A 12,500-nucleotide genomic window follows, 5' to 3' on the forward strand; every position below is an offset into this window, starting at 1 on the left:
GTCTAACATGGCTGTGTGTGAATCCCACCACTCAATAGCTGTCAGGGTCTTGGTCACAGACTCAGTAAACTTGAACGCCTGGAAAGGAGGTGATTTTCATCTCTTCTGCTCTGAGCATTTTTCCTTGAAGTGCTGGATGAAGCATATTGGCAAGTATGTGAGCTTTGGTGATAAACTGTTCATACCTTTTTTCACCAGCTTTTCAGCTTGTTTATTGCTTGTGAAATGGCCAAGTAATTTCTTCCAAACATCTACCGTTTGAGCAATAGTGCACTTGTCACTCTGTAACTCATCTAGAGCCTTTGCTATTGGCTGCAATCGATCCAGTAATTCCTCAGCCGAACATTTTAGGCCTAAATTTGATACTTTGTTTCTTACTTCAGTATCAATAGCTTCTCTGTTGACTTCACAGATCTACATTAGAATTGGCCAGTTATTCATATAGGCCTTGAGACAGTCTGACATTGTGTTTCACCTTGTGTCCTGGGGCATGACTAGACACTGACCACCTTCCTGCCGATACTTTGAAGCAGCATAATGATTATTTCTAAAATATTTAACTACGTGGACCACATGTTGTTTTACATGATCAATCTCAAGGCCATGAACTAGTAGATTTAGTAGGTGTGCTGCACATCCGTATGTGAGGACGGTATGCCCGGGTTCACTCGATTCCTCCAAGACTTTTCTCATCTTGGTGACATTTGCTGCATTGTCTGTCACAACACTTCCAATGTGACAACCAAAATCTTGTTCAGCCTTCTTGATCGAATTTTGTACAAGTTGTAGAAGATATTCATCAGTGTGAGGTCTCCCTGGTGTGTCTATTGTGTCAACTAAATAAATCTGACCAGTGGATGTTGTTAGAGTGACACATATTATGGGTTCATTATGGGTGCTAGACCACCCATCAATTGAAAGACATATAGTTTCTTTATTTAGGTCATCTGCACACTTTTTATATTCCTTTTCATACACAAGATCCAAGTACTTATCAGCAATATCTTTTCTGGATGGAGGAATATAACCCGGCCTCAGGTTCTGAACCATTTTAGAAACGACGAAATGGTGAATTTGTAGCAAATATAATTCTTGCAACTTCTTTGTCGAGATTTTCCTTTTGAGAGACTGAAGTTTTTATGATAAATCTGTCCAGAGATGTTGATTACTTTCTTTTGGATGAAAATGATTTAGCAGAAGTGGCGCCTATGGAGGAGTCTGATAGTGACCTTTTTAATGGTGGAGTCAGGTTTGCAGATAATTCAAGTGGAGCCGATGATGAAGGGATTGAAGCTGTTGATACAGATCCTGAAATGGAAACAAAATTTTAGCATATTGCATAATTTATAAATGAATAAATAAATGAATGAATACAGTGAGATTTAGGCTACTTTTGAGTACAGTAGTTATTTTTTTAGATAATGGTCATATTCACACAAGCCACTAAATTATTTGGAAATAATTAACAGGATATGAAATAGGTGGGTTTGGAATTCAGCCCACGCAGGATTCAGTCCACTTTTAAATTCACTAAAAATAATGGGTTAGTTGGGTTAGGTTAGGCTAAATCCCTTTGGGCTGAATCCCATGTGGGCTGAATTTCAATGGAATCTATTGAATATATTACACAATGTTGAATAAAATGAATAACAATCATCTAGGCCCCAAAGTTGAGTGGATATAGTATATTATAGTGATATAGTCATTACCCAAATTCAGAAGTAATGAAGTTGAAGTATCATCTCTTTAGGCCTTCACATTTTTATTGCACATGCTCTCCATTGTTCACCAAATTTATATAGTTGTGTATGAAAAGGGAGAAATGCACACAATATAAGTAAAATTATTTACCTGGGTCATCAATTTCTTCTTCTGGATGCTGTGGCTGACCTTGGCATTTATCTCTGTGAGATTTTAATCTTGACACAATGCACTGTAGTTACTGGCTGTAGTACTTGTATTTAGCTCGGTACCCTTTGCCAGAAGTTGTTGGTAGTTTTTCAAAATAATTCCAGACAGGATCATTTTTTCTGCCTGAAGGAACCACTCTGCCAGGTCCAGAAGACATCCTTCCTGGTTGATTCCAAAGCAGCAACAGTCTCAGTGAGAAGCTGCTTACCTAGAACAAGGTTCAACAAGAATCTTGTTGAAACTTGTTGTGGGCTGCACAGTGATATATACTACATGTTATACCGTTCCTTGTATACTTGTGGCAAGTCTATATAACACTGCTCCTTATATTGATATGCTAAAAATGTCCTTTAGCAATCAGATCGCATATCAGATAGCAACCCCACAATATTTAAAATCTATAAAGAATCTATTTAAATCAAATAAATCTGATTTAGATAAAAAAAAAAATCTATTTTTTTATATTAAAAAAAAAAAAAATCGCCAACCCTGGTGTCCCCTAACCTTATACAATAATACCTGTTAAGTCCGGCTAAAATTGGCATTTCAAAGCATAACAGTGCCTTAAAAATAGTTTCTTATTTCACTATAAAAGTTTATGTTAACTTATACTGCATTGAATAAGTCAATAGTTGATATATTTGTCCTATATACAATGTTAGGTTTCTAGTTTTTATATATTTGTCCAATATAAAATGTTAGGTTACAAAGAAAGCAATGGCCTCCGCTAGTGGAGTCAGGAATCTGGGTGCGCACATCCTGTGTAATAGTAGTCCTTGATATTTATATATATATATATATATATATATATATATATATATATATATATATATATATGTATATATACATATATATGTATACATACACATATATATATATATATGCATATATATATATATATATATATATATATATATATATATATGTATATATATACCTTACCTTACCCTTACCGTCGTGCCATATCCTCTTGGACTTCGGCAACCATGGAGCGCCACCGTTCACGGTCCCTAGTTACTTGTAACATCTGTGCTGGTTTGAGTTGTTTTCCCGTCGCCCTCATCAGCCCGTCCATATACTTCTCCCTCTGCTTTCCTCTTGCTCTCCTTCCCTCCACCATTCCCGTCATCACCACCTCTTCCAACCCTTCCTTCCTCATTATATGTCCTAAGAATTGCAACTGTCTTTTCCTTATTGTTGTCATCAATTCCCTATCTGTCTCCATTTCTCTCAATACTTCTTCATTTGTTTTCTTCGCTGTCCATGGTACTCTTAATACTCGTCTCCATATCCATATTTCTGCTGCTTCTAAGTTTCCCTGCAATTTTTTGCTGATTGTCCACGCTTCTGAACCATATAATAGTGTTGACCATATAAATGTTTTAACTGTTCTTCTTATATCTGTAGACATTTTCTTGTTTGTTAAAACCCCTTTCATTTTCTGAAACGTGCTTTTAGCAATCGCTATCCTTGATTTTATTTCCTTTTCACATCTACAATCTTCTGTCAATACGCTTCCCAGGTACTAAAATTTGGTTACTTATATATATACAGATATATATATATACATATATACATATATATATATATATATATACATATATATATATATATATATATACATGTATGCACATATATATAAATATATATACATATATATATATACATATATGCACATATATATATAAATATATATATATATATATATATATATATATATATATATATATATATACATATACACTATATATATATAAATATATGTACATATACATTATATATATAAATATATATATATATATGTAAATATAGAGATGTATGTATATACATATATATATATATGTATATATATATGTATATACATATGTATATATACAGTCTATGTATATTTATATATATATATATATACATATATGTATATGTATATATATATATATATATACACATATATATGTATATATATATATATATATACATATATATGTATATATATATATATATATATACATATATATATATATATATATATATATACTGTATTGGGGAAAAGTTAAAATACCCCACCCATATTCTTAATCAATGTCACAACTCCGCCAAGAAACGCTTTTCAAAACATCCAATCAAGAACAAGGAGAAGATAAACATAATACACTTGTTCTTCTTTTTCATGAAAGTTTTCTTAGTATTATCAACTTACTCAAGGAACTGGATATCAAAGTAGCTTTTAAATATGACCACACCATTAAGAAAACCTTAATTAAGAACAGCCCGCCTAACAACAACGGTGTATTCTATAAAATTCCTTGCCAAGATTGTAACAAATTTTATATTAGACTAACTGGAAAAAACTTGGAAACAAGGATTTCCCAACATAAATATAGTTTGAGATCTGTCCAGGAAAATAATGCGTTATTTCAACACAAAGCATTATACAACCATCATATTGATTGGCTAAAGGCAACAATTTTAGCCAAAGAAAAAAGCCTACAGGAAAGAAATGTAATAGAATCCTGCTTAATATCAGGCATGTTTGATAAAAATATAATCTTAAGCTATGGTCATTTTAAATGAGATAAATTGGTAACCTAAATGTTGACCAAAATGTTTCCGCCATATTGAACCTTATGTGTTGGTCAGGTCAATAGAGGTAAGGTCATCCCCCCTTTCCGGATTGTATTGTCTCCCCCTCCCCCCCTACGGTTGTTACCTGATACTTACATTTAAAGATAACTCTGTATCTCTTTCATTTATTCTAAAGATGTAATATACGAAAGTACATACTGTCTACAAGTTTCCCTTCTCCTCTGATTATTTTGCATTTTTGTATCACGGTGATGTGATTGCTTGCATATATATATATATATATATATATATATATATATATATATATACATAAATATATATATATATATATATATATATACATATATATATATATATATGTAATATATATATATATGCATATATATACATATATATGTATATATATATGTATATGTATATACATATATATATGTATGTATATATATATATATATATATATATATATATATATATATTAACAACCTCCTTAGTGCTGTCGACTTTAATTACGCATGTCTACAAGAGAATCTGCTCCCTCGATATTCAAATGTACGTCTCCACGATCGAGCAGTGCAGCATACAGAAGCCCTACAGGATTTCCGTAGGACCATGGTTAACGAAGAAACGGAAAGTAAGCTCATCTTCCTTTCATCCTTTAAAGAGGAACTCTGGGCTTCCGAGCAGGAATACGTTGCTGCAGACTTCAACCAGGATTTGAAACAGAAAACATTAGAGGCTCTGAATTTGAAGGTAGCCAATCACTACCAGGTAGGCAGAACACGCATCTCTAAAAAGTTATTCAAACTTTATGGAGGTTACTTAGCCCTACCAAAACCAACAGATAGTTTCATTAATCTTTCCGATGAACCCCTGTCAGAGGCCCAGTGTGATTTCTTAAACCTCGGAATTAATTGTTCCCTCATGCCCAAATTTAAGCAGGTTAACAAAAAGGAAGAACTGGCCACTCTCTTTGATAACATTGGTAAGTTACAAAAAACAGGCGTTATTACAGTTAACCCAGATCTACAGGAGCAGCTGCAAACAGAAAGTACCAAACACCGCCACAACCACCAGAGTCAACTTCCCCCTCGTCTGAAGGAAGCCGCTGAGCAACTGCACAATAAACGAGAAGATAGTCATCAGAAGGACAGACAAAGCTTCCTGCTACGTGATCCTCAACAGGGAAACTTATTTTCAGAAATGCCGTGATATCCTCCTAAGTTTAAACGTATCTCTCGTAACCCTGTTGTTCAGATAAAATTCAGATTTAACGAATTTATTTCCACTGTGAATGCTGTGAGAGGAGGCAACAAATTTGCACCTCTAGTTGGTGATTTTTCCCTGGGATATTTTCATGGTAACGTGAAGACCCACAAGGAAGGAAACCCGCTGAGACCCATAATTTCCCAAATTCCTACCCCCTCTTATAGCGTAGCTAAAACTCTGCATGAAATAATTTCCCCCTATATTCCTAATACTTATTCTTTAAAATCTAGAGATGAATTAATAGACATCTTAAGGGACAACAAGCCTAACGGCTTGATAGCATCGTTGAATGCTACCAGTTTACTTTCAAACGTACCTGTGCTTAGGACTATTAACATCATCATGAAATATGTTTATGAACATGCAGATCCCCCCCCCCACTCCAACCATCCCGAGGCACATAATGGAAGAGATGCTGAAAATCTGCACTACTGAGGCCCCCTTTAAATGCCCGGAGGGAAAATTGTATGTCCAGCACAACGGGATAACAATGGGCTCCCCCCTGGGGGTACTCTTTGCCCAAGCGTTCATGTCGGCAGTGGAAGATGAAGTCTTCCAAGATGGCGTCGCCAGACCATCACTGTACTACAGATATATCAACGACATCTTTGTTTGCACACAATCAGAAGCCCTTCTCGAGGAATTAAGACTGCGCCCCCAGGAAGAACCCGGACTTAGGTCCACGACGGAACTGAACAAGAATGGCAAACTCCCTTTCCTTGATGTTTTAGTTGACTCTTCATCCGGAGAATTTGCCACGAGTGTGTACAGGAAACCTACCAACTCTGAAAAATGTTTGAACTATAAAAGTGAATGCCCGACTAATTATAAGATCAGTGTTATCAGAGCGTATGTTCGCAGGGCTATCATAGTGTGTTCTTCTTGGCAGGCCCTACATACAGAACTGGAGCACATCCGCCAGATTATTGTAAATAATGGTTTTCCTAACTGTAAGTTTGATTCCATTTGTAATAAAATGATCTGTGACCACCTTTCCCCCCAAACATCCCCTAAGCCCCAATTCATTAACATCTACTATCATAACATCTTCACCAAGGCTTACAAAAAAGATGAGAAAATCATAAAAGATATCATTACTAAAAACTGCTACCCAGTCTCTAAAGAGAAGGAAATCCGGGTAGTTGTATTCTACCCCAACCCTAAAACTAGCTCATTGGTAATAAAAAAACAAACTGAATAGTAATACTGACACCATGTCTAGAACCAACATAGTGTACGAATTTAAATGCCTTACCGGGGACTGTGTAACCCGAAATTCTTCTTATATTGGTCATACTAGATGTAGTCTCAGTAGGAGAATAACCATGCACTTGCAAAACGGGGCTATTAAGCATCATCTGAAGAAATATCATAACCAAACAGCCACCCGTGAAAGCCTAGTTAAGAACACCAGAATAATAGCAAGTAATAAGGATGCACATAAGCTTAAGCTTTTAGAGGTTATGTTTATAAGGGAATATAGTCCTATTATAAATATTCAAAGCAACATGATTTCTGCAGTTAGCTTATATAACAATACACTCACTCGCGCAGGGAAGCCGCCTAGGCCTACGACCACACCCTATGTCAACACACACACCCTCACCACCTCTTCCCACCCCTCTATCTTCCCCCCATCCGACCTCGCAACCCCCAAAACCCCCCTCTCCGACATGACGGGTCACCAAACCACCAACCACTACCCTTCCCACCCCCCAAGTCGGCCAGGCGCGCATATATAAGTCACCACCCGACGATTTTCTTCGTAATTTCTTTGGACATTTAATTTTGTAAGTATTGTGCCCCTACGGACTATGTATCGGGATAGGATTTGATTTACTTTTGATGTAACCATGTCTATTTTCATGATTGTGAATATTGTTAAGGTTAATACCCTTGTTCTTTGTTTCTGTATGTCGGTAATTTATATGTCACAGATTTTCCTGAAGATGTCTCCTTGAAGACGAAACGTTGAATAAATGGATCATTTTGGCAACCTGGTTTATGCCGATCCTCCTAATGGCCGAGTCCTTGTTAGAAAGCTTGAAAATACTCATAAGAAGATTAACAACCTCCTTAATGCTGTCGACTTATAATTACGCACACACACACACAAATACACACACACACACACACACACACACACACATATATATATATATATATATATATATATATACAATACATATATACATACATATATACATATAGACATACATATACATATGTATATATACATACACACAAACAAACACACACACACACACACACACACACACACACACACATATATATATATATATATATATATATATGTGTGTGTGTGTGTGTGCGTGTGCGTGTGTGTGCGTGTGTGCGTGTGTGCGTGCGTGTGTGCGTGTGTGTGTGTGCGTGTGTGTGTGTGTGTGTGTATGTGTGGGGTGGGGGGGGTGGGGGAGGTGTATAAATACACGTATATATACATATATATATGTATATATATATGTATATACATATATGTATATATACATATATATATGTATATATCTATACATATATATATATATATATATATATATATATATATATTCATATTCGTGTGGGAAGTGGGAGGACTCGAACTAAGTCACGTACTCTGTGGGATCCTCCCAAGGATCTACGCAGGCTCGTGTTGGAGCAGTAGAACCATAGGGATCAATGATAGGATATCACAGTTGCGCACACAATTGGGATACCACTTTCTTGATCCTTGGTATCTCTTTTCTAGGCGACATGACCTTTTCGCTTCTGATGGGATCCACCTTACCCGCATAGGCAAAGATGTTCTTACAAACCTCATTGTGGGAGTTTGTAATAAGCTAGCTCCTTTTTTAGGGTAGAAGCCCAAAGGGAAGGGGGAATAGTATGTACATGGGAAAACAGTGTAGAGTATAGCATTAATGTAGAACAATGTGCCAGTATAGGACAAAATATAATTTTAGGATATAATGTCGGTAGAGGACGAAATGTTACATTAGGATGTAATGTCATAGGACAAAATGTCGCGATGGGATGTAATGACAGTGGAGGACAAAAGATCACGATGGGAAATAATAATAGTGGAGGACAAAATATCACGATATGATGTAATGATAATGGATGAGACAATATCACGGTAGGATATAATGTCAGTGGAGGACAAGATATAATTTTAGGAAGGGATACCGGACAGAATGTCAATGAGGGCCAAAATATCATGATGGGATGTAATAACAGTGGAAGACGAAAGATCACGTTGGGATGTAATTATAGTGGAGGAAAAAATATCACGGTAGGATATAATGTCACTGGAGGACAAAATATAATTTTAGGAAGGGATGCCGGACATAATGTCAATGAACGACGGGAGGCCAGCGTGAATCACGGTGACGTAGGGGGACAAAATGTACTAAAGAGATCGAATGACCGTGATCGACTAGATGTCCGTGATGGGGGAAACGTTAATTTTGATGGAAGAAATGTTAATGAGGTATTGAATGTCAATGAAGGACCGAATAACAATATAGAGCAAGGTATAAGTAAAAAACAAAATTATAATGTAAGACATGATATTGAAACTCAAAATGTGTCAAAAAGAAATAATCACGAGTTTCTTAAAACCATGTACTTTAATGCTCGTAGTATTAGGAACAAATTTCAAGAAATACAGGCATATGTCAAAAGCGAAAATCTCGATATGATAGGAATAACTGAGACATGATTAAATGGTACAGAGTTCGAAGCTGAATTTAATATTGCGGGATTTAAACACTTTCATCAGGATAGAAACCACAAGAAAGGTGGGGGTGTTCTGTTGTACGTTAAAAACAATGTTCATGCTTGTGTTTTAGAGAAAGTGAAACAGGATGCATATGATAGTTTGTGGGTTGAGTTAACCCAAACAAATGGACAAAAAATGAATATAGGTGTAATATATAGGCCAAAGACATTATCATTAGCAGACGACAAACTGTTATTTCAAGAACTGTCTAGTTTCTGCAACCGGGATTTATTGATAATGGGTGATTTCAATTTTACTGACATTGATTGGATGAACCTTGAACATGGCCATATAGATAGTCGCTTGATTGATTTTCTTGGTGACAATTACTTAATTCAGCATGTAAAAGAGCCCACAAGATATGGAAACTTACTCGATCTATTGATCACTAGCCGCAAAAGCATGGTAACTGATGTAAAAGTCGGTGAATCTGTTGCAAATAGCGATCACAACTTAGTTAGATTCAAACTCCTAAAAAAATTTAGAATAGATACTTGTGTTTCTAAAATACCCGATTTCAGTAAAGCTCAGTTCATAGGACTACGTCAGGAGCTTCAGCTTACAGATTGGGAGGCAAAATTAAACGAAAGACCTGTAGATCAGATGTGGGAAATATTTCAAAATACGCTCACTAAGATGATTCAAACTTACATTCCTTTTAAGGACAGACGTCCCCCAAATCAGGCTCGCACTAAGTGGCTCGACAAAGAAACTGAAAAAAGTATTGCTAAAAAGAGACAGGCTTATAAGAAATATAAGTACTCGGGTGCATCTAATGACTATGGAAGTAATGTATCAATATAGAGAGATTTAAAAAAGACAATAAGAAAAAGAAAACGACAATACGAAATGAACATCGCTGATAAATTCAAAGAGAATCCCAAAGAATTCTATAGGTTACATTAGAGATAAAAAGGTTGTTAGGAATCACATTGGTCCACTATCATCTGCTGACGGTCAACTTGAATATTCAAATGAAGGAATGTGTAATATCTTAAACAATTATTTTAGCTCGGTATTCGTAAACAAAACACCTCATAGTGAACTCCAAACTGAAACCTGTGAAAAGTCTAGGGTAAACTTACTCACTACGGTAAATATAACAAGAGAAAAAATTAAAAGGTGTATAGATAAACTCAAAGTTAATAAAACACCAGGGCCTGACGGTTGGCATCCAAGAATCTTAAAGGAAATGAAAAATGAGATTTTTGTTCCATTAGAAATTATTTTCAAGAAATCCATCATATCCGGAGATGTCCCAAGAGAATGAAAGCTAGCTAACGTTACTCCCATATTCAAAAAAGGTGACAAAAAGAAGCCAAATAACTATAGGCCTATAAGTTTGACTTCAATCGTAGGAAAAATAATGGAAACTATCATCAGAGATGTTTTTGTTCTGTTATCATTTGTCTGTTTGATTTTCATTTATTATTAGTTATATGTCAATTTATTATTATTTACTATTTACCTGTTTGTTTATTATTTAACTATACCTATGCATTTATTTATGTACTTTATTTGTTATTTACATTATTATAGTTTTTATTTATTATTTTATTATTATTATGATTTTTTTCGCATCCGACCTAGATATGGACCAAAAGGTCTCCTGTCGGCATGCTCCGCCTTTGTGATCCTTTGTAAGTTAACGTCAGGTCCACCCCGAAGCCCATTTCGTCGCTTCCTCGGTGCGACAATATCCCCAAGGATAGAATCGCTGGTTATTGCCAATTCTTTTAAAGTTGACTGGACCGCGTGTTTGAAGAAGTTATATGCTTGTAAATTCTAACCTTTGGTTGGCTTGATTAATACTCTAGTGTCGTTACAGGGTTAGGAGAAGATAGGTTAGATGTTAGTTATTTCGTTGCATATCATAACTGTGGATTGTACCATATGTGATTACCTCAATACAATTTTTATCCAGTAATTAGCAGTAAAAGTTATCATTAAAAATATCTAAAACGATATAGTGCAACTTCTAAAAATATATTCCGCATCGTTATGGACATGGAAATTTATATTTTCCGAAGAAGAGAATTCCATACAATTGAAACACATATACAGTAATGCACTCTGTAATTATCAGCTGCCTTATCAAACTTGAGAGTTAAGGCAAACATGGACCTTATTGCACGCCTGCATAGAGGTCACAGAGTTACCACCCCGTGTTATCTCAAACCTTGAATCTATTTGAAACCATGAAAAGGTGTGTTTATCAGTTTGATTAGGGCTAGGGCCTAGGTGAAATTATTAGGTATAATTGTGATGTAAAGTTGACGACAGTGTAAGGTGAAAACTCAAGCCCAAATCGTCCGGCGACATTCAGAGGTGAAATTCTCAGATAAAATGGGCGAAATCGTCACGAAACAAAATCGCAAATGAGACTTTTTTTCACATGATATTGTTGGTTAAAATGATTACTCAAAATGATACATAACGTACAGACAAAAAGATTCAGGAGAAATTCCCATGGTATCAAATAATGCGTCCACAAACGATTAGAAGAGGAAGTGTATTACGAATTTGAAGGAGCGGACTAAACAATTTACTAATCTCTTCTACAAGCCCATTCTTGACTGCATATGAGACATCTAGAATGTATAGGGGGAAATGACATACCTCCTTGCTACGAAATATGGTTTTTAGAACGATTGCTGTCAAGAGGCAAAATGCATGCATGACGCCTTTTTTCTCCTTTCTATTCCAGACGCCTCATATGAACAAGTAAACATACATACATACATACATATATACATACATATACATACACACACATGCATAATACATACATACATACATACATACATACATACATACATACATACATACATACATACATACATATATACATACATAAACACACATGCTTAGATACACCCATAAATACATGCATGCATACATACATACATACATACATACATACATACATACATACATACATACATACATACATACATACATA

The sequence above is a fragment of the Oratosquilla oratoria genome, chromosome 14 (genome assembly GCF_046742065.1).
Source record: "Oratosquilla oratoria isolate Oo_2021 chromosome 14, ASM4674206v1, whole genome shotgun sequence".
Taxonomy (NCBI): Eukaryota; Metazoa; Arthropoda; class Malacostraca; order Stomatopoda; family Squillidae; genus Oratosquilla; species Oratosquilla oratoria.